This window comes from Ambystoma mexicanum, chromosome 2q, assembly GCF_040938575.1.
Source record: "Ambystoma mexicanum isolate Mex_15411 chromosome 2q, UKY_AmexF1_1, whole genome shotgun sequence".
NCBI lineage: Eukaryota > Metazoa > Chordata > Amphibia > Caudata > Ambystomatidae > Ambystoma > Ambystoma mexicanum.
In genome coordinates, this window is record NC_090924.1 from 1,193,918,913 (window position 1) to 1,193,937,425 (window position 18,513).

An 18,513-nucleotide genomic window follows, 5' to 3' on the forward strand; every position below is an offset into this window, starting at 1 on the left:
TTTGGTCATGCACTTTCCCGCGAAACACATCGCTTTCGCAGGCTTCTGCATGCCTTGTGTCTGCCTCCAGGATGTTGGCTGGGATGTCTGTTCCCAATACACATCCTGGGTGCCAGAGAGTGTAAGTGTCCTGAATGCCTGGGACCACCATGGTCTGTCATAGGTCCACGTATGGTGTGAGTGTTTGTGAGCAGATCTCCCATTGGGCCCTCTCCGTTTTGGCGCGAAGGGAACTTTGGATGAGAGGAGGCTGAAAACACCACTACCATGTCGATCTCCTGAGTTCTCACGAACAAAGGATCAGGAGCCAAGTATCCTGCAACTAAGAAGCTGAGTCAAGGAATCGCTGGTGACCCGCTGAAGGTTTGGCACCCTGCACTGCTGTCGTCCTGCAAGACCACTCGGCCTCTGATCGAACGAGATGGTCTGCAAAGGCGCTTCGACCCTTTAGAATAGTGGGAACAACTATTCTCAGCATCTTCACCAAATCCTGTACGTAAGCCTTCGGAAGCGTCCCTGGGCCATCCAGTGGACTGACCAGCCTACACAGGAATCTTGCTCTGTCACTGCCGTCTGGCTGCTGCTAATCCCGTATCCTCGGCACTCTCACACGATTCATACACTTGGCTTTCCCAGGTCTGAAGTGAGATGTGTGCTTTGGGACCGGAATACATGCGGTTGCCAAGTTGCCCTGCTGTGGTAACAACCCTGTGCGTGTTCGCTGCATCTGGGACACCCTCGACCCTGACTCCTGCTGTCGCGGAATCTACACAGCATCGAGACATCCTGCTGATCGCATCTGAACCTGCCAGTACCGAAACTGAACCGGAGCAGCCTGGGTCTGCCTGCATCGGGGACCGGTGAGCAGTCAATACCCTAACCGGTCGCCCTCCCGCAGGAGCCTGTGGCTTTCCATCACTGTCGTAAACAGCAAACCCTTTTCAGCACACACGCCCTGCTTCTGCCCACAAGTTGAGGCCGCGCTTGAGTAGCGGGGATCTGTTCATCATCGTTTTGTTCACCTCTCTGAACTGCCTGATTTCCCTGAAGAGACTCCCCTTTGCCCGTTGGCACCCACGTGTGCAGGTAATTTTGAGCACAAGGCTCCACTCTTCATAGGGCACGGACTTCCTTCTAGTTAGGTGGCCTCTGATGTCAAACTGGGTCTAACGATTGCTTGCACTGCGTGTTTTCCTACCCATCTAGGTGGTCTGCATATTTCGTGCTTCTAATTCCTTAGACCCTTTGGTCTTGTATATATATTGTATTTCTTGTGATGTGTTGGTTTATTGGAGTTTTACCGTGATTCTTTACTATGGTCGATGTTACAAAGGCCTTGCAATAAATGTGTCTATATTTTTAATATAACACCTGTCTGGAGTAATTTGTAAGCATCCTTGCTTTGTGTGCTCATTGCAGGCTTTCAGTCACCCTCACCCCTCTTGAGACCTAGTCTTGACCGCTGCCTTCGCTACCCTGATTGGTCTGGCTTGTCCAGAGGTTACCCTGTTCCAAGAAACTAGGCTGGCCTTCTGAAACTATGCCCCTCCAGGACAGAGTTCAGAAATCCATCTTAACAGCAATGTACAGGAAATCGTACAAGTTTGTGAAGATATGGACAGGATGAACAGTCCCTATGTGGTAGTTTTGCACTGTGGTGCTTTGTATTTGGGCTATGTCAGTCCCCCTACTGTGTTGACAGATTTGGAACACTTGGTTCAAGCAGTAATGAACATCCTTCCAAATGCCAAAGTTATTTTTTCTGGATTAGTGCCTAGGGCAATATTGGTCAATAGTTCTGTTTTTTTGTCCTCAGAAAAACATTGCTAGGTGTGCAATCAACCGAGGCATGTGTGCTTTCATGCTTAGAGCTGGTATGTTCTTCTATAATAATGAGAACATTAATTCCAGTAATGCTGTTTATTTTAAAGAAGATGGCATTTCTTTATCTTTTATGGGAAGTGCCATGCTGTTTTGGAATGTAAGAGTTGCTTTGGAGAAGGTTATGTGAATAATTTAGGAGTAAAGTAAGAAGAAATAAAAATACAAAATAACAGGTGTCTGTCCAGCATCTGCAAAAAACCCCCCAAAAAATGGTTCTTTTCAGAGCCAACCTCAAAGGGGAAATGGGGCACACTATTTAAATTTAAATTAATCACGCTCAGATTTCCGATATGAGCGCAGAGATTCCAGTAATCCGCTGACACCGCATATTACATACAGGGATTTTGGGGTGGAGAGGCATTCAAATGAGAACGAGTAGAGCAAGTGATTGGTCAATAAAGTTTACTGGGTGTGTTGTGTAAGGAGAGAGTTTGTCAGAAAGTCTTTTTCCTGAGAGAAGAGCAGATAGCTATGGCTGTGTGTTTTAGAAAACAGATTATTTGGGAGACTCATGGACACATTAGTTGGAGGTGCATGCAGAACGCTGTGGAGTAGCTGCAGATCTTGGATTCCCTCATGTGGAAGTGCACTGGCATGGAGTGTGTCGAATGAAGTGGTTGGACTTGGTACCTCTCTGTGCTACTTTGGAGACACAGCATCATCCAGACATAATTATAATTCATTGTGGAGGGAACAGTTTAGGACATGTGTCTGGAATTTATTTGAAATTTGCAATTAAAGAAGGATTTGGGAAGGTCATGGACATGTTTCTAAATTCCCAAGTATTTTTTTCTCATATTGCGCAGAGACAAATGTGGCTGTGTTCTGCTTCATTTGGTCCACAAATGGAGGAAGTGAGGCACAATGTCAATAAGGCTGTTTGTGCCTTTTTAAGAGATGTTGACATGTCCTCTTTTCACAATGAAAATATTATGTTTCGTAGCACATACGTTTTTCGCAGAGATGGAGTCCATCTTACTTATGCTGGCAATCAGATTTTTCTGAGAAATGTACAAAATGCTTCGCAACCTTTTTTGGAATTAAAGCAATCCATTTTGCAGTAGGTGTTGACCATTTGAAGTTTTTCAAACACACCAAAACACCACCAAAAGGCTCTATTCAGAGCCACCACTTCCTCCCATAGAAAAGTGCAATGGCTATGATAGGGCAGCACCCCCCAAAAATAAATGTGTGTGAACTGTCCACAGACTTCTAAAAAATGCACACGGCCCTGCACTATTTATTTGTCACTTCTATTTTTAAACTGTGAAAGGCGGCTCTGAAAAGAGCCTTTTATTTTTGTTTTTTGTTGTTTAATATTTTTTTGTTTTTTTAAACACAACACACAAGGAAACAAGGGGGAAAGAGGGTAATGAAGGGACACCAACCATGGGGATAAGAAAGGGCAGGTGGAGAGAGGAAGATGTAAGGTGGGCCTTATTCTGGTAGTGGGCAGACCTTCTCGTGCTCCTTGACCACAGTCTCGAAAGCACTCTGAAGATTCTCCCCCCTGCAGAGTACTGCGTCGCAGTACATACACAATATTGTGACTCTCGAAAGGTAAGGGTCAACAGCATCATGAATGGCCTGTGAGGCAGCTGGAGGGATACGCTGTCCCACAGGAGTGTCTCTTGTGGTGGCATGAGCAGAAACGGAGGATGTTGTAGAGGAACTCAACCTACTAGGTTTATCACAAGATACAACCTTGCGAATAGCCCCACCGTAGAACGACCTTAGGTGTCGCTTCATTGATGTCGTACCAAAGCTGTATGAACCAGGCCTCCCACGAGTCAGCACCATGTGGCACTGATTGCTGGTGACCTTATTCACATGTGCTTTTGGCACGCCACCAAGATTGATAAACAACCACCACACTCAAGACTCACGGCGTGTGCTGGTAGTAGGGACTTCCAGTACCTCATCCCCTTCATCCTCTTCATCCTCCTCCTCTGCATCCTCATGCCTGTTCCCCTCTGCAGGCCCTTGGGGAGGTGGTGGTGGTGGAGGAGGTGGGGGTGGTGCTGAGGCAGAAGTAGCACCAGCTGGAACAGCAGCAACAATGGATGCCATCAGGTTAGATGATGGAAAAGCAGCAAGAGCAGCAAGAGCAGCAAAAGCCGAAAAAGCAAGTCAATCTGCAATGGTAGAAAGACAGAATGAGGATGATCTCTGGGGTGTTGCCTTTTATAGCAGTGCTGGTGCGCACTCCATGAACACCCAGGCTGTCTGCGGACAGATCGAACACTCCAAAAAATGCTCAAAAAGTTCCAAAAAGTATGTAGAATGCCAGGGACATTGTCTGGGACATGTGCAAAGGTGAATTTTTACTGTAAAATACTTTGGATTGTCCAAAAAAGTGCTTTAAAAATGTTCGGGGACCCGGACAGTGTCTGCAAATCAGGACACATGCTCAGCGATGGTGCGGTCGCATGATGATATTGCGAACACTTCTGCGAATGGGATGGGTATCCGCAGGATACCAAATGCGCAGGAACGGTTGTGCGGGTGTGCTACGGACAGTGTTCGGGTTCTCAAACTAATAAAAAGTGTGACACAAGTGAGATGGACAGTTACGGACAGGTGCAATATTCATAGGACCTATGGGTGTGGTGTGCATGTGCGTAGATGTTCTACGGACAGCACGGCCAGATATAGTGTCCTTAGGACACCTCCATTTTCGTTAATTGCGGACATTCTGGACACCAAATGTTTTCTAAGAACAGTTCCATCTTGCTTGCGGACAGTACGGACAGGTATAGTGTCCTTAGGACACCTCCATTTTGGTTAATTGCAGACATTCTGGACACCGAGTGTGTTCTAAGAACAGTTCCATCTTGCTTCGGACAGTACGGACAAGTATAGTGTCCTTAGGAAACCTCCATTTTGGTTATTGCGGACCTTCCGGACACCGAGTGTGTTCTAAGAACAGTTCAATTTTGCTTGCAACAGTACGGACAGGTATAGTGTCCTTAGGACACCCCCATTTTGGTTAATTGCAGACATCCCGGACACCCGCGCTGTCCGCGGACACCCAACTGTCTTTTTTTAAAAAAAGACACAAAGGACTGCATTAAAGCACACATAATATCATTTTTTGAATATACATATATAAAATTTATGAAAAAGAGGGGGAAGCAGAAACTGCCACAAATACAGGGGAATTAGGGGTTTGGAGAGGATTGATAGGAGGGGGGATGAAGGGATGGAAGTCTCATCATAATGTTTTTCTAGGTACTGAGGGTTTGGGGATAGTTGACTGGGACATGGAGAGGGGGAACAGGTGCATGTGGGACAATGATATTTATTTTTTCTTTTATGTGGTCCTTCACAAAATGTTTTAAAAGATTGACATTTTCCATAAGCATATCCATTTTTGTTCCATGCGCTGCAGAGCATTTTCTAATGTCTCTTTTGCTATATTATTTTCAATGTTTGTATGGTCTGTTAAAACAATATATATAAAGTAATGATTATTAATTTGCTTATATAGAGAGGTGTCTATCATTAGTATCACTGTCTTCAGTCAATGCCTTACATGGGAAATTTTCTTCAAGCCATTCCAAACTACTGGAAATGTCTGTGTAAAAAAATGTATTACTTTTAGTGTACCTAATACAGAAAGTTTAGAAATATATAAGAAAAATATACTTACTAGTTTCTGGTAAGTTTTGTTGTTACTGTTGTGTAGGTCTACTGTTGCTTCTTGCTCTGCAGTTTCTGTAAGGTAATTATGTTGGAGGCATATCTTTTTTGTTTTGGTATATTCCATTTTAGTACCTGTGCTAATTAAATGGGTGTTTGATGTGTTACATATATAGGTTCCACTTCTTATTTATTATTACACATAATGTGTTTATACACTGCTTTTTTAACTTGTTCAGTATTTATATGGCATGATAGAACAATTTAAGATAACCCCTGATTTTTTGGGTAGTATTGATGTTGTCCGCGTCCATCCATGGACATACGCACAGTCCGCAGACTTCAAAAACCACTAGCTGAGGGTTCAGTATATTCTATGTAACATGTATATAAAGTAAGGGAATTCTAGTAAACATCTATCAAATTCACACTATGAATATGTATATTCAGTAAATAAAAAAAACTTTGATAAAGGGAGGTTATGGTTAAGTTGTGCTATTAAAAACCTATGAAATTCAGTAAAAAAACTTTGTGAAAGGGACGTTATGGTTCCAAGTAAAACCGAAAAACCCCTGAAATTCGCTAGTTATGGTAAGCTAAGCAACCATAACTTGCGCCACCACCGTGCATTGCTAAGACTAACATCCAGGACATTAAACATGACATCACAAATGTCATTGACTCCAATATTTTGATCTTATCTGAAATGGGGGTCATACATTGCCATGCATTCATATAGTATACCCCTACCTGGTTTTCTAGACACAGTTTCTGTCCAAGCCTGGCCTTCTATCACTGTAAGAATGCAAACATTTCAGAATCAATGTTAAGACCCTGAGGTCTTAGTGTGTACAAATTACAAATTAGAAAAGCTTCTAATTGCCGCAGTTTGAGTTCTCTATTGCCCAGCATTTTATGTTGCGGTACATGGGCTCGGCCCAAGAAACACATCTCGTTAATGCTGCAAATGATTTTGTAGAAAATGACCCGTTAGGGGGTATGTTACATCCGCATTTTTTGATGGCCCTATAATGTCGTAATATGCACTATTTTATAGGTCCTATAGTGGAGCCAAAATAGTGCAAAGCACATGTACAGGTCATTACATATAGAACATATTTTGTCAGATAGGTGATCTTATGTTTATACTTCCACTTCAAACCATTAGAGCTCACGAATGGTTTTCTAGACACAGAATCACACATTTTACAACTAGCACACTTTCGGAAACCAACCTGCTGCTCTTCTATGAAGAAATTATGAGATGTGTCAGTGTTTGTTACCACCATGCTAGGTCGGAGCTTTCCGATAGGTTACTCTAGGTGTTTCATCAAGCACTTTACTGAGATCTGGATCTGTGAGAAGCACTTTCCAATGTTTGTTCACTATCAGTTTTATCTCTTTTGCTTGATAATTGAAGCCGGTAATTAATCTAATTTTGTCATTCTTTTTTTCATTTCTGGTTTGAAATAGGTCTTGTCCAGTGTTTGTTTTCAGCTTTACCAACGTCCTCTGCCAGTGTACCCTTGGTAAAGCCTCTTCTGATAAATCTCTGACCAATATGTCTTGCTTCTGCCTGATAATCATTATTTTTTCTGCAAGCCTGTTTTTCTCTAAAGAATTCTCCATAAGGAATGTAGTTTTTTAGAGCTTTTGGGTGGTGGCTCCTTGCATGGAAAGTCAAATTAGAACTAGTTGTTTTCCTGTATATGGCAGTAGATTATTCTCAACTACAAATTTTACATCTAGAAAGACCAATTAATGTTTGCTATAAACAGATGTCAATTCCAAATCCAATACGTTGATGTTCAGAATGTTCTCATAATCATTCAATTTTGTTTCTGTTCCACCCCAAATGATAAATAAATCATCTATGATACCATACGACTATGTGTTTGTTAAAATGTTCCAATTCTTCTGTCCATGCTGCGACCACCCCATGTACAAATTCGCATAGATGGGGGCCACACACGACCCCATGGCTGTCCCCTGGGTTGGCCTATAAATTTGATTGTCAAGGAAATAATTATGTTCTAGACAAAACTGTAGCACATCTAAAAGCATCCCATTGTGTTGGCGATGACTAATAGATCTGTTTTCTAGAAAGAATCGATATGCTTTTGATACCGGCTAGATGTTTGATGGAAGTATATAATGAAACTATATCCAGGGATACCAAGATGTATTCAGGTTCCCAATTGATGTTGTTTAGTTTTATTAGGGGGTCTGACGTATCTCATATGTACAACCTTAAGCTGGAAACAAAAGGTTGGAAAAAATTATATAAATATTTAGATGTATTTTTTGGAAGCTGCTAATAGAAGAAACAATTGGACAGCCGGGAGGGTCTATAAGGCTTTTGTGGATTTTAGGATTGAAATAGATCAAAGGTGTTACTGGATGTGTGGTTTTGAGAAAAAAGTATTCATCATCTATTAACTCTAGATCACACCAATCGTGAAGCATACTATAATAGAGTAGATTTGGATCTTTTAATACTGTTTTCTCTACTAACATATCGTTGTTTGTGTTGCTAAGTTTTCTTCTTGCTTCCATTTCATATTTCTCACTGTCCATCATAACTATCCAACCACCCTTGTCTGATGGTCGTATGCCTAGAGCGATCATTCCTGAGATTCTCCAATGCCTTAAATTATAGGAAACTCACGTTTATTTGTGAGGATTGTATAGTGGCAGGTATCCTTTTCAAGTCTTTCATGACTAAGTCTTCGAAAGTGCCACTAGAACCACAAATAATATTTGGACAAAAGATTTGGTTTGAAATTGCTGGGGCAGTTTATGTCTGTATGTATCCCAAATTGTTCTCTTAGCATGATATTGTCTAATTCTATATTGTCTTCTAGATTCAATTCTGACAAGTGTTCCATATTGGCAAGACATATCAGGATGGTTAAATCTGTCTATGTAAGAGGGGATATTTCATTGCTGGTCACATTTTTCTTTATTTGCACCTCATTTACCTTGGTAACACACAATTTGGTCAACTTCAACTTTCTGGTGAATTTAAATGAATCCACTCTGGTGGACGTATAGTCATAAGTATATGTCAGACTAAAGGACACGCCCAATGAGAGTACTGTTATTTCACTTTCTGTGAATGTTCTAGTTGAGATATTAAAGATTTTTAATTGAAGGTCTTCCTTCCTCTGTGTGTCTCCCTTTGGGCACTACCAGATCGTGTGATAATGTTTGAATGATTGCTTGTGCTGGCGTCCCTGCCTCGATTTGATTTTCTGACTTTTCATAACGTTCCTCTTCCTTGTCCGGCGTATTGGCCTCGTCCCTTATTGTCCATCCTGCTTTCCAAGTGGAGCAGTTTGAATTCCTCTAAAAATGTGAGCTTTTTTTAAATTGGTCCATTTGTATCAAATGTATCCACTTCTGAAATGCTCAAGTGCTCTTTTACTCTAGCTGGCTTGTGTTGATTAGTTGCTATCTTTTCTCTCTCTATACCTCTGTAACGCTCACCTGGTATCCACAGGGACGTCACTCAGCCTGTTCTGACCTGTTACGACCTTGAACCCTTCCCTGGAGTTTACTCGACTGGAGACTCGGCCTGAAACACCGGATTGGTAGAGTTTAACTCCCTATTATCTCTGTGTGCTTGAATCCCTTCTTCCCCTGGGTCCAACCCTTCCCTTTGATCCACAGCTCACCTTGTTTTCTTGGAAAGTGTGCTCTCCGTCCTGCTTTCAGCGCAGGGGCGCGTTGCTTGATGCAGGCTCATTGCTGCCTAGTTACTTCACTGGCAAGAGTCCGACAGGTAAGTATAATGAGTCTTTTGAACAGTTTTCTAACTTCGTTCCTTTCATTCCTTAGATGATGGCCAGCATCTGGGGATGGCGACATGCTGCTGAGATGAGTAGTGCTGGAGGGGAGTGAGAGCGTGATGCGCAATGCAACCCTTTCGTATTTGTATTGAACTGAGCTCTTTTTCTGTGTCTTTTAGATGCCGCGATGTTTTCAGCATGGATGCCGGTTATGAAGAAGAAATCCGGTGAGTAAGCGCGGTATGCAGTGCCTCTAGATGTTTCCACGCTAACCTGGAGTGTCTTTTCCCTCTTGCAGATGGATGAGAAGTTCCGGAGACAGAGTACCCCCAGAGCGGCTGGGATTCAGGTAAGCGTTTGAAGCTCGTACAGTCTTTAAAAATAAGCGAAGATTTGCTGAATGCTTACTAACGCCTTTTTTCTGTTCTTTTCCCTTTTCCTTAGGAAGCGGCGTGCTGGGATGGGAATGACACTGCCGAAGATGCCCGCAGAACAGAAGAAGCGATGAATGATGGGCAGCAGCGCTGCAAGGTAAGGCTGTCCCTAACAGTTTTCTTGTTCTTGTAGGAGCTGAGCGCAGAAGAAAGATGCAGGCCTACTGGAGACCGATCCGAACACGGTGAGTGTCACGCTGCAGGTGCAGAAAACACAAAGCATGTTTCTCAGCCTGGGCGTGGCTTAAATAGTCTCTGGGTATCCCAGGTGTCTCTGGGCTGAACCACACCCAAAAGACTAGACTGCACATGCAGTTCTGGAAACCGAAATATGTGGGGGCATCCATCTTGTCCCCATCAATGCAATACAAGTCCAATCCCCAATGTTATCCTATGGGAGTGAGTGAGTCTTGTGCCACAAGCGCCAAGTCTGACTCCAAGTGGGTCTTTGGAGGGATGGAGAGGCCCTTGAGGGCTATGTAGGTGATCGTGGCCTGGCTCCAGCCTGACATCTTGGAGGGCTGGGGACATGACGGGCAGGAATCATGACAACCTACCTTCTCTCCCCAGTCAATTCTTCTTTCATCATTTCCCACCACTTCTATGCTGATGACACCCAACTCTTTCTTTCCTTCTCTTCCTTCACATCTGACATCCACCTCACTCTTTCTTCCTGCCTCACGGCCATAAAAGATTGGGTGTCATCCCACTTTCTTTCCCTCAACACTGACAAGACTGAGGTGCTTTTCTTCCCTCCTAATACACTCTGACCTTCTGCCCCTCACTTCATCCACTTTCCACCTTCCAACCTCCCCATATCTTCCCATGCCCGCAATCTCGGCCTCCACCTCGATTCCTCTCTCTCCTTCTCCAACCACATCTCTCTAACCTCTCGAGCCTGTCGGTACCACCTCTATAACATCCGCAAGATCCGCACCTCTCTCACATTCCATGCTTCCAAACTCCTAATCTCCTCCCTCATTTTCTACCACCTCTTCTACTGCTCCTCTTTCCTCTTAGGACTCCCTGTCTCTCACCTAACTCCCCTAAAATCCATCTACCACTCCTCTATCTGTACTCTATGCCTCCTCGGCCCTCAAGACTCTATTTCTACCTCTCTCACTCAACTTGGCTGGCTTCCCTTCCTCTCACAACTGAAATTTCAATTCCTCTGTCTTGTCTACAAATCTCTCCATGACCTAGCGCCCCCCTACCTTTCCTCCCTCCTCTCATTGTACTCCCCCTCCCGCTCTCTCCGCTCACCCAACCTCTACCTCCTGACTGTACCCCCAGCCCCATGTGCCCCCTCACGCTTCCGCTCCTTCCAACTCTTGCCCCCCATACACTGGAACTCCCTCCCACTCTCCATCCGTTCCACCCCTACTTCTCATCCTTCCGCCATTCCCTGAAAGCTCATCTTCTACACTCCCCCCTGACTTCCCTCCCGTACCCCCCCTTCTCTTGCCCCCCTCCTTTCCCTCATCCTCTCGCCTTCCCCTCTGACCTTAAATTAGTAAAACATACTACTTAAAGGCAATGAGGACACCAGATCACTCTCCCTTCCCATCCCCTCCCCTCTCCATCCCCCCACCTCAAATCATACACCGTAACTCCCTTCTCCTTCCACCTCCTCTACCCTATCCCCATCCCCTCTTGTAAATAGTTCAACTACCTGTTCATGCTTGTATATAGGTTTCTCTCAGTTTTGTACCTGTTTTTATATTGTAAAGTGCTTTGGCTTAAAGCGCAATATAAATTCAATAAACATAAACATAAACATATTTGTTCCAGTCTACTTTTGATGGGAGCATCAAATCGTTTAGCAAAGGTATATATTCTCCATTGTTCATAATCCAAATGATCCTGTTTAAATTTTTGTTTTTTCTTGTTCTGATTTCTTCCTCATGTCTTTTCAAGTGCTCTTCTACTCTGGGCATTCTTTTTTTACATTTGTCCCTCCAGACTCAGAGGCAAAAATGTGTTCCTCCATCCCTTCAATATCTTTGAGAAGATTTGTCCTATCTATTTCGGCAAATTTGGTAAGACTTTCAATAATTTTGAAGGAACATGTATTTGAATGATTTGTCCATTCCTCTATGAGTCTGGGATCTATGTCCTCTGTTAGGGAGAATTGTCCAGAATGGCTAATTTTCCTTTTCCTACTGAGTGCCTCAGCATCTTTGCTGGATTTCCAGGATTTAAACTTTTCACATGGTAAGAGTGTTAGCCTTTTTTCCCACTCTTACATGTGTTTTTGTCTATGTGTTGTACATTTTTGTGCTCATGGGCTATGAAGTCTCACCTACTCCATAGGCATAATCTTTTTACTGAGAGAACCAAGGAAAAGCTGAAGGAAAGCAACTGCTGCAACTACTAGACATCCCGGTGAAGCCCTGCTGCATGCCCGAATCACCTGAACTTCAATGACAGAGAAGATCTGCAAGGAATCTTCTTCCCTTGAGCTTGGTGGGACCAACCAGCTTGCCAAACGCCAGGCACCGATCCTCTCCTTGGTCGAATTTGTTGTGCATCGCTGCAGTGAACGGATAGCCAAGTCGAGAGTAACCTGTTTGGGTTTTAAGGAGCGTACCTTTTTTTCAACGTTTTGTTCCTCTGCTGGCTTCTTGCCTGGTCAGCGCAGGAACCTCCAATCTTCCTCCTTCTTGTCAGTACGACAGTAACTTCAGGAACTTTGAGCCTGCAGGAACTGCCAGGAACAACCGCCTCAGCTACAGCAGTCTTCTTCATCTATGGTACTGTTAAAGTCCAGTCATTCCTTAGGTCCACCTCTACTCTTTTGAATAGCGTTTTCCTTCGACCAAAACTTCGTTTTGAACACTTGGCAAAGACTTAAGCACAAACTACTCTGAACTGTTTGATCCTCTGCAAAATACTCTGATCCATTAACATTGGCCCACTCCTATTGATTTGAATCCTAGTTGTAGTAAGCCTTTTGTAGATTGCCCTGCCTATCACCTGTTGTTGATTTTTACATTTTTAAATTGCTGGAGTGCTATTTTGCTCACACTTAATTTTGAACTTAACTTGTCCAGAAGTGATTGGGTTTTGTGTAGTGTATTAAGATTGTGATTTTCTGCTGCTTTATATTAGTGAACTGTTTTATAACTGATGGTGAAAATACATATATATTGTTTTACTCAGAAACCTTGAATCAGTGTTTGTTTGAACCATAGTAATTGCTTGTCCTTTGTGTAATTCCTGATACTGCTCACTTTACTCTTGAGATAAGTCTGGCTGCTCAGCCATTGCTACCACTTTACTGTGTAGTACACGCTTGTACCATGGTGAATTTGCACTTGCACTTGTAGTCCTAATTGTGTGTGGTGTTCCCAAAGGGTGCTGCATATGATTCTGCCTAACATCGTGAAATGTAGGGATTGTCAGAATCCTATGTCCCCTCGGGATTCGTTGGACTTCTAAATACGTTTGTAAAGTCATGGGCCCTCACTACGACTCTGGCGTTAACCAATGGCGCTAATAGCGCCATGGTTAACGCTGGTAATTTACCGATTCTGCCAATGGTAAATCGGGAATTACCACCCCATTCCAAGGATGGCGGGGTGGTAATTCCCCATTTACCAATGGCCCTTCCCCATTCCCATTTTTGCCCCATAGGACTCAATGGGACTGGGGAAGGCGGTAATTACGGTACCGCAAATAGCTCGTACCGTAATTACCTCGAAAGTCCCTTTGCGGGTCCCTACTTTAACGGCTGGTCCAGACCAGTCGTTAAGGTTGGTCGCCGCAAAGGGACCTCGTAATCAGGCGTTAAGGGTTTAATGGCGCCGACACCTTTTACGGCACCATTAACCCCTTAACGCCAGGGTCATAATGAGGGCCATGGCCTCCCACCATTTGGAGATTTCTTTTTTGTTTATCCTTTCTAGTTTATCCAGTTTTTGTTGGACAGTAAGGCTTGCTGGCAAACTGCTTTCTGCCATTGTTTCTGTCTCTGTTTTATCCTGATTAAAGAGGATTAATGCCATCGCTCGTCTCTTTGCTTCAACTTGATCCGCCATTTATCTGACCTTCCAATCTTACTGGTCAGAAAAAATATATGTGTGTGTTGCACTTAAAAGGTAGCAATCCCCTGAGCAAGGAACAGCTATATATTCAAATATGCGGAGTGAGTTGAGTGTTTGGTGTGTTAATCTACTTTGCTCTTCATATCAGCGCTGGTGAAACTTTGCCGATCATTTTTGGAGTCTGTCTATGTTCGCAATTGCAGCTCAAGGAGGAGGAGCCTACAAAACTCACAGCCTCAGGAGGAGCCTTGGCGGAGTGAGCTGAGTGTTTGGTGTGTTAATGTACTTTGCTTCTCATATCAGCGGTGGTGAAATTTTGACAATCACTTTTGGAGTCTGTCTATGCTTGCAATTGCAGCTCAAGGAGGAGGAGCCTACACAACTCACAGCCTCGGCAGATTGAGGGGAGTGTTTGGTGTTTGGTGGGTGCAGGGGCACGTTAAACATGCTCTTATTTGCAGTTCATCACAGCTTGTGAACATTTTCGGACATGGACATGGAAGGCATTGTGGACCCGGCGGCAGCGGCATCAAAATTGAGGGTGGATTCGCTGCGACCATCACAGAACACGCAGAGACTGAGGAGAATAAGACTGATGCCCCCTTTGACGCGTGCACAGCAACGTCGCTGCTTCCCTGCTCTTGCAGTGGAAAGACAATTCACAGAGCTTACCCAATTAAGTGCAGATAATGTTGGTGCATGGGTGGGAGGTGTAGCAAAATAAACACTTACTGCAGTAACATTGATGCATTCACTGAAGCTTCAGACTCTCCCCCTGCCCAGAGTAAGCTCCATGCACAGCACCCTCTCATGTCCAGAAGTGAGAGACCCACAAATTACTGCAGCCATGAGAACAAGTTGGTTTTCAGAAGTGGGAGAGGGTGGAGCTATGGGTGTATCATTTGCACTAAGTAACCATGGAGACGCGAACGACAAACAGCTAAGCTCTCAGAGATCATTACATAAAGAGAGCACAAACAAGACGCAAATAACAATATTAAATGAGATGGATAATAATACACATAGCAGACAAATTGATTTTCTTCGTTCTTGGCCAATAGGAGCAAATGAACTGTGCAATAACTGACCCCCAGCCGCCTCGAATTATACTGGACAAGTAAGATATTTCTGTGTGCTGGCTTGAAGAACACTGGATAGAATATCCCAAGTGACTCCGAACACTGCAGGGAGAGAGGACAATGCAGCAAAACCCAGATCGCCAATTAAAGATACATCACATTTCAAAAATGATGACGAAAACACCCCTATACACCCTGGCCCGGACGACATTAACTGATCAAACAACAATCCAAAAAAGTGACTGGACTGGGAGCTCCACAGAGTAACACACAGTGGAGTAACTTTGCTGAAAATGTTGGGGGGGACAGGGGTGGGGTGGAGGGAGTTTGGGTGGTGGCTCTTAGGTATTGTTCGATACAATTTGGTTGAATGATAGATTTGACTGAATTCGGTCACCACCATTAGTTCGAAACCGAAGATACTGAACATGAAGAGCTGGGGTTGTGGGGGTGTCCCCCAACCCCATGTTTGGTGTTTTTTACTTCAGCAGTTGCAGGGGTGTCCCGTGCTTCCTCAGCATTGGTGGCAGGGGACTCAACAAAAAAAAGAAAAAGGGACGCTGCAGCATCAGAGGCGACCCGCGTTAGATGGATGGATCTGACGCTGCAGGATACAGGAGAGGCGGTGGATATAGAAAAGTTAAGTAGGGGGGTTTTATGGGTGTACTGGCAGTTTGTGGGGACGTAGGTTTGTTTTTTTGTACCGAGGTAAAAATGTATTTGCAGCGAATATGACTATGGTCAATTTCGCTGTGATTTTGTACCTCGGTCAAACAACCTAAATCCCTGAGGGATAACACTAAACTACTACACAAGAGTCTATTGCTGACTTTCTGTTATAACTTTCACAAGACTGGTGGCCTATTTGTAAAATTCAATAGGGCCTCCACACAGCTCTAGCCAGCCTGCCATGCACCCAGTGACACAACATAACATTCACAAACTTAATTCCAATAGAACATACAAACAATGCATTATTTATCATTCAGTCAGACACAAAAGTCAACACACATATGCTTGCATACTCTCAATCACACACAAATGCACCGAGAACCTCCATTGGCATACACTGTGTGCACACAACATTTATATGTACATATACAATAACACATGGACACAGTGGCAACACGTCCATTGAGCAGACCAGACTTTATCACCCACTGATCCCTGAAAATTTGGGCTAAGTTGACTTGACCTAGCTGAACTATAAAGCCATGGCCGAAAGGAACAGATTCACTGGAATGTCAGCAATTCCCTTGATTTTCCTTTCATTCAAAGGCTGACGCCATCGGTTAATGCAGTGCAGTGGTTGACCAAGTATACTTGGTATCTATTTTTAAATGGCATGTATCTCCAAACTTGGGTTCTGCACAGCACCTTATATGTGTACGTGCTGATAGATTTTTTCTACAAGATTCTGACTGATTAAAATTAAGGTGCGTTTTCTTGTGTTCAAATGGCTCCAAGCAGTGGAGTACCAAGCCGGAGAGGCAGGAGGGGCAAGCTGCCCCCTCTGGCACTTTTAGGAGCCAGACCATGACATTTGTCATTGGGACACCTGTCCCGTTCAGCACATCCAAGAGGGCGCCCAACGGCAAATGTGTCCTGCTGGCAGGACAATGTGTGCTGAGCAAATCCTGCTCAGCACGCTCATTGTCCTGGCAGCAGGACACCTTACCCGTTCTGAATGGTACAGGTATCCCGCTGCCAGGACAATGTCCCAAGGAACTCCGGGCAGCAGAGGGTACTCACGTTGCTCTGTATCAACAGAGCATTACAATGCGAGTGATTAGGCACTGATGGGAGGGAGGGTGACTGGTAGTATTAGCAGGGACTTTTGTCCCTATAGAAATGGGAATGGGAGGGAGTGATCAGAAGTGAGAAGGGTCCATAATGTTGCATGCTTTATAAAACAATGACTATGGCTTTAAAACCCAAGGGGGATTTGTTAGGCTCACATTAATCTACATGATGCTTTTGTGACTTTGCATGCAGAATGGGTAGAATAAAACTAAAGCCGCACTCCCATTGCTCAACATATTTCTATGACAATGTATATAGTTTATGATTAGTTTACAATGAAAAGCTAGTTTATTATGTAATGTGGTTTGCTTCCAAGGCATTTCTATACATAATTTTTTAAGCACATGAAATGTAAAGCAAAACCTTAATGAATATCTATATCAACTAAACCTAGAAAGGTCGCTTACATTGTCTAGATCCCAGTTTCACCATTTAACCAAGTGTGTGATCCTGAGCAAATCATTTAATCACATTGTGCCTTATCTGCAGCTCTGCAAGTGACTCATTCACTTCAAAGCTTATGTTAATGTATCATGGTATTATAATGGAAAAGCCTAATGACTCTCGAGTTGCTCCACATATAACAAAAGTGCAATTTAGGTATTCTGCACCACAAAGTTATTTGTCACTTGGCTTATTTATGGCAACTTATTCTAAAGTTACTTTAAAAGTTTACCATGTTTGGAATGCGAACAACACTCTAATTCATTTCACAGAATTTGCAGAGTACGACAGTTTTGGGTCACAGGTTTTCTCAGCTTGACTCTTTCCACTGTACATGGGGAGGGTGCACCGTCCACCAACTTCTTTTTGAAATTAGGATGGTGGTGCTTTAGTAGCATCTGAAAAGTGGCTAGACTAATTTTAGAGGCCTTGCAGAGCTGTGGCTTGCCACAGAGAATGCACCATGTGTTATTAGTGTGTCTTCATACCTGGGGCCTTAATGTGTACTGTGAGCTCTGCTGAGCTCTGCTCACATTGTCCAAATGTGACACGCGCCCTCACTAGGGTCAGCCCGCAGCCCAGCCCCCCAACAAACATACACAAACACAATTAAAAATGATTGAAAAAAAGTACCTCTGCTCTGCTTTCAAATTCTGCCTGTCTCATGTTACACCGACCTAACCTCTTCGCACTCACGCAGCTCCAGACAGAAACCAGCAAGCTGAATGAGCTTCCCAGTTCCTGTCTGTGTGTCGCACAAACACAAAGCCGGAAAGCGATTCTCTGCGCTGTGGCCCTTGGAGACACAGGCACCAGGCCCTGCATCACCCAGTTCAGCACCCTGGCTGCTGACTTTGAGTCAGGCCAGCCAGGGTGAGGGAATGAGCCATGCAGGGCATCCCGGCCCTGAATGTGTTGTAGCGCGACTGCCAGGCATCTCAGCATTATGTGATGAGACAGCGCAAGCCTTGCTGGGCACCCCAGCCGGGCTTGCACTGTCCAATTACATAATTGAGGATTGCGGCCCCCCTGCCCTCCCTCCAAAGTTGAGGGGGGTCAAAAAGGCATGCCAGAGAAGTTGGGGGGGACAAAACCCCCTCTGCCCCCCTATAATTACGCCCATGGTAACACATTCAGTACTCACGGGAACCCACCAGTTATTGGGCTGAATTACCACAGGACAAAGTATTTTTACTGTCCCTGTAGATCGAATTAGAAAAAAATAAAATGCAAGACGTAGAACAGTCTGCCCCGAAGAACTGCAGTGATAGAAGAAATTCAATAGCAGTGGCAGACCAAGTAATAAATGACTTAGCCAAGATAAGTTAAAATCTTGCAAGTCATAATGTAATCACGGAAATGCAGAATAAAACGAAAACATATAGCCACA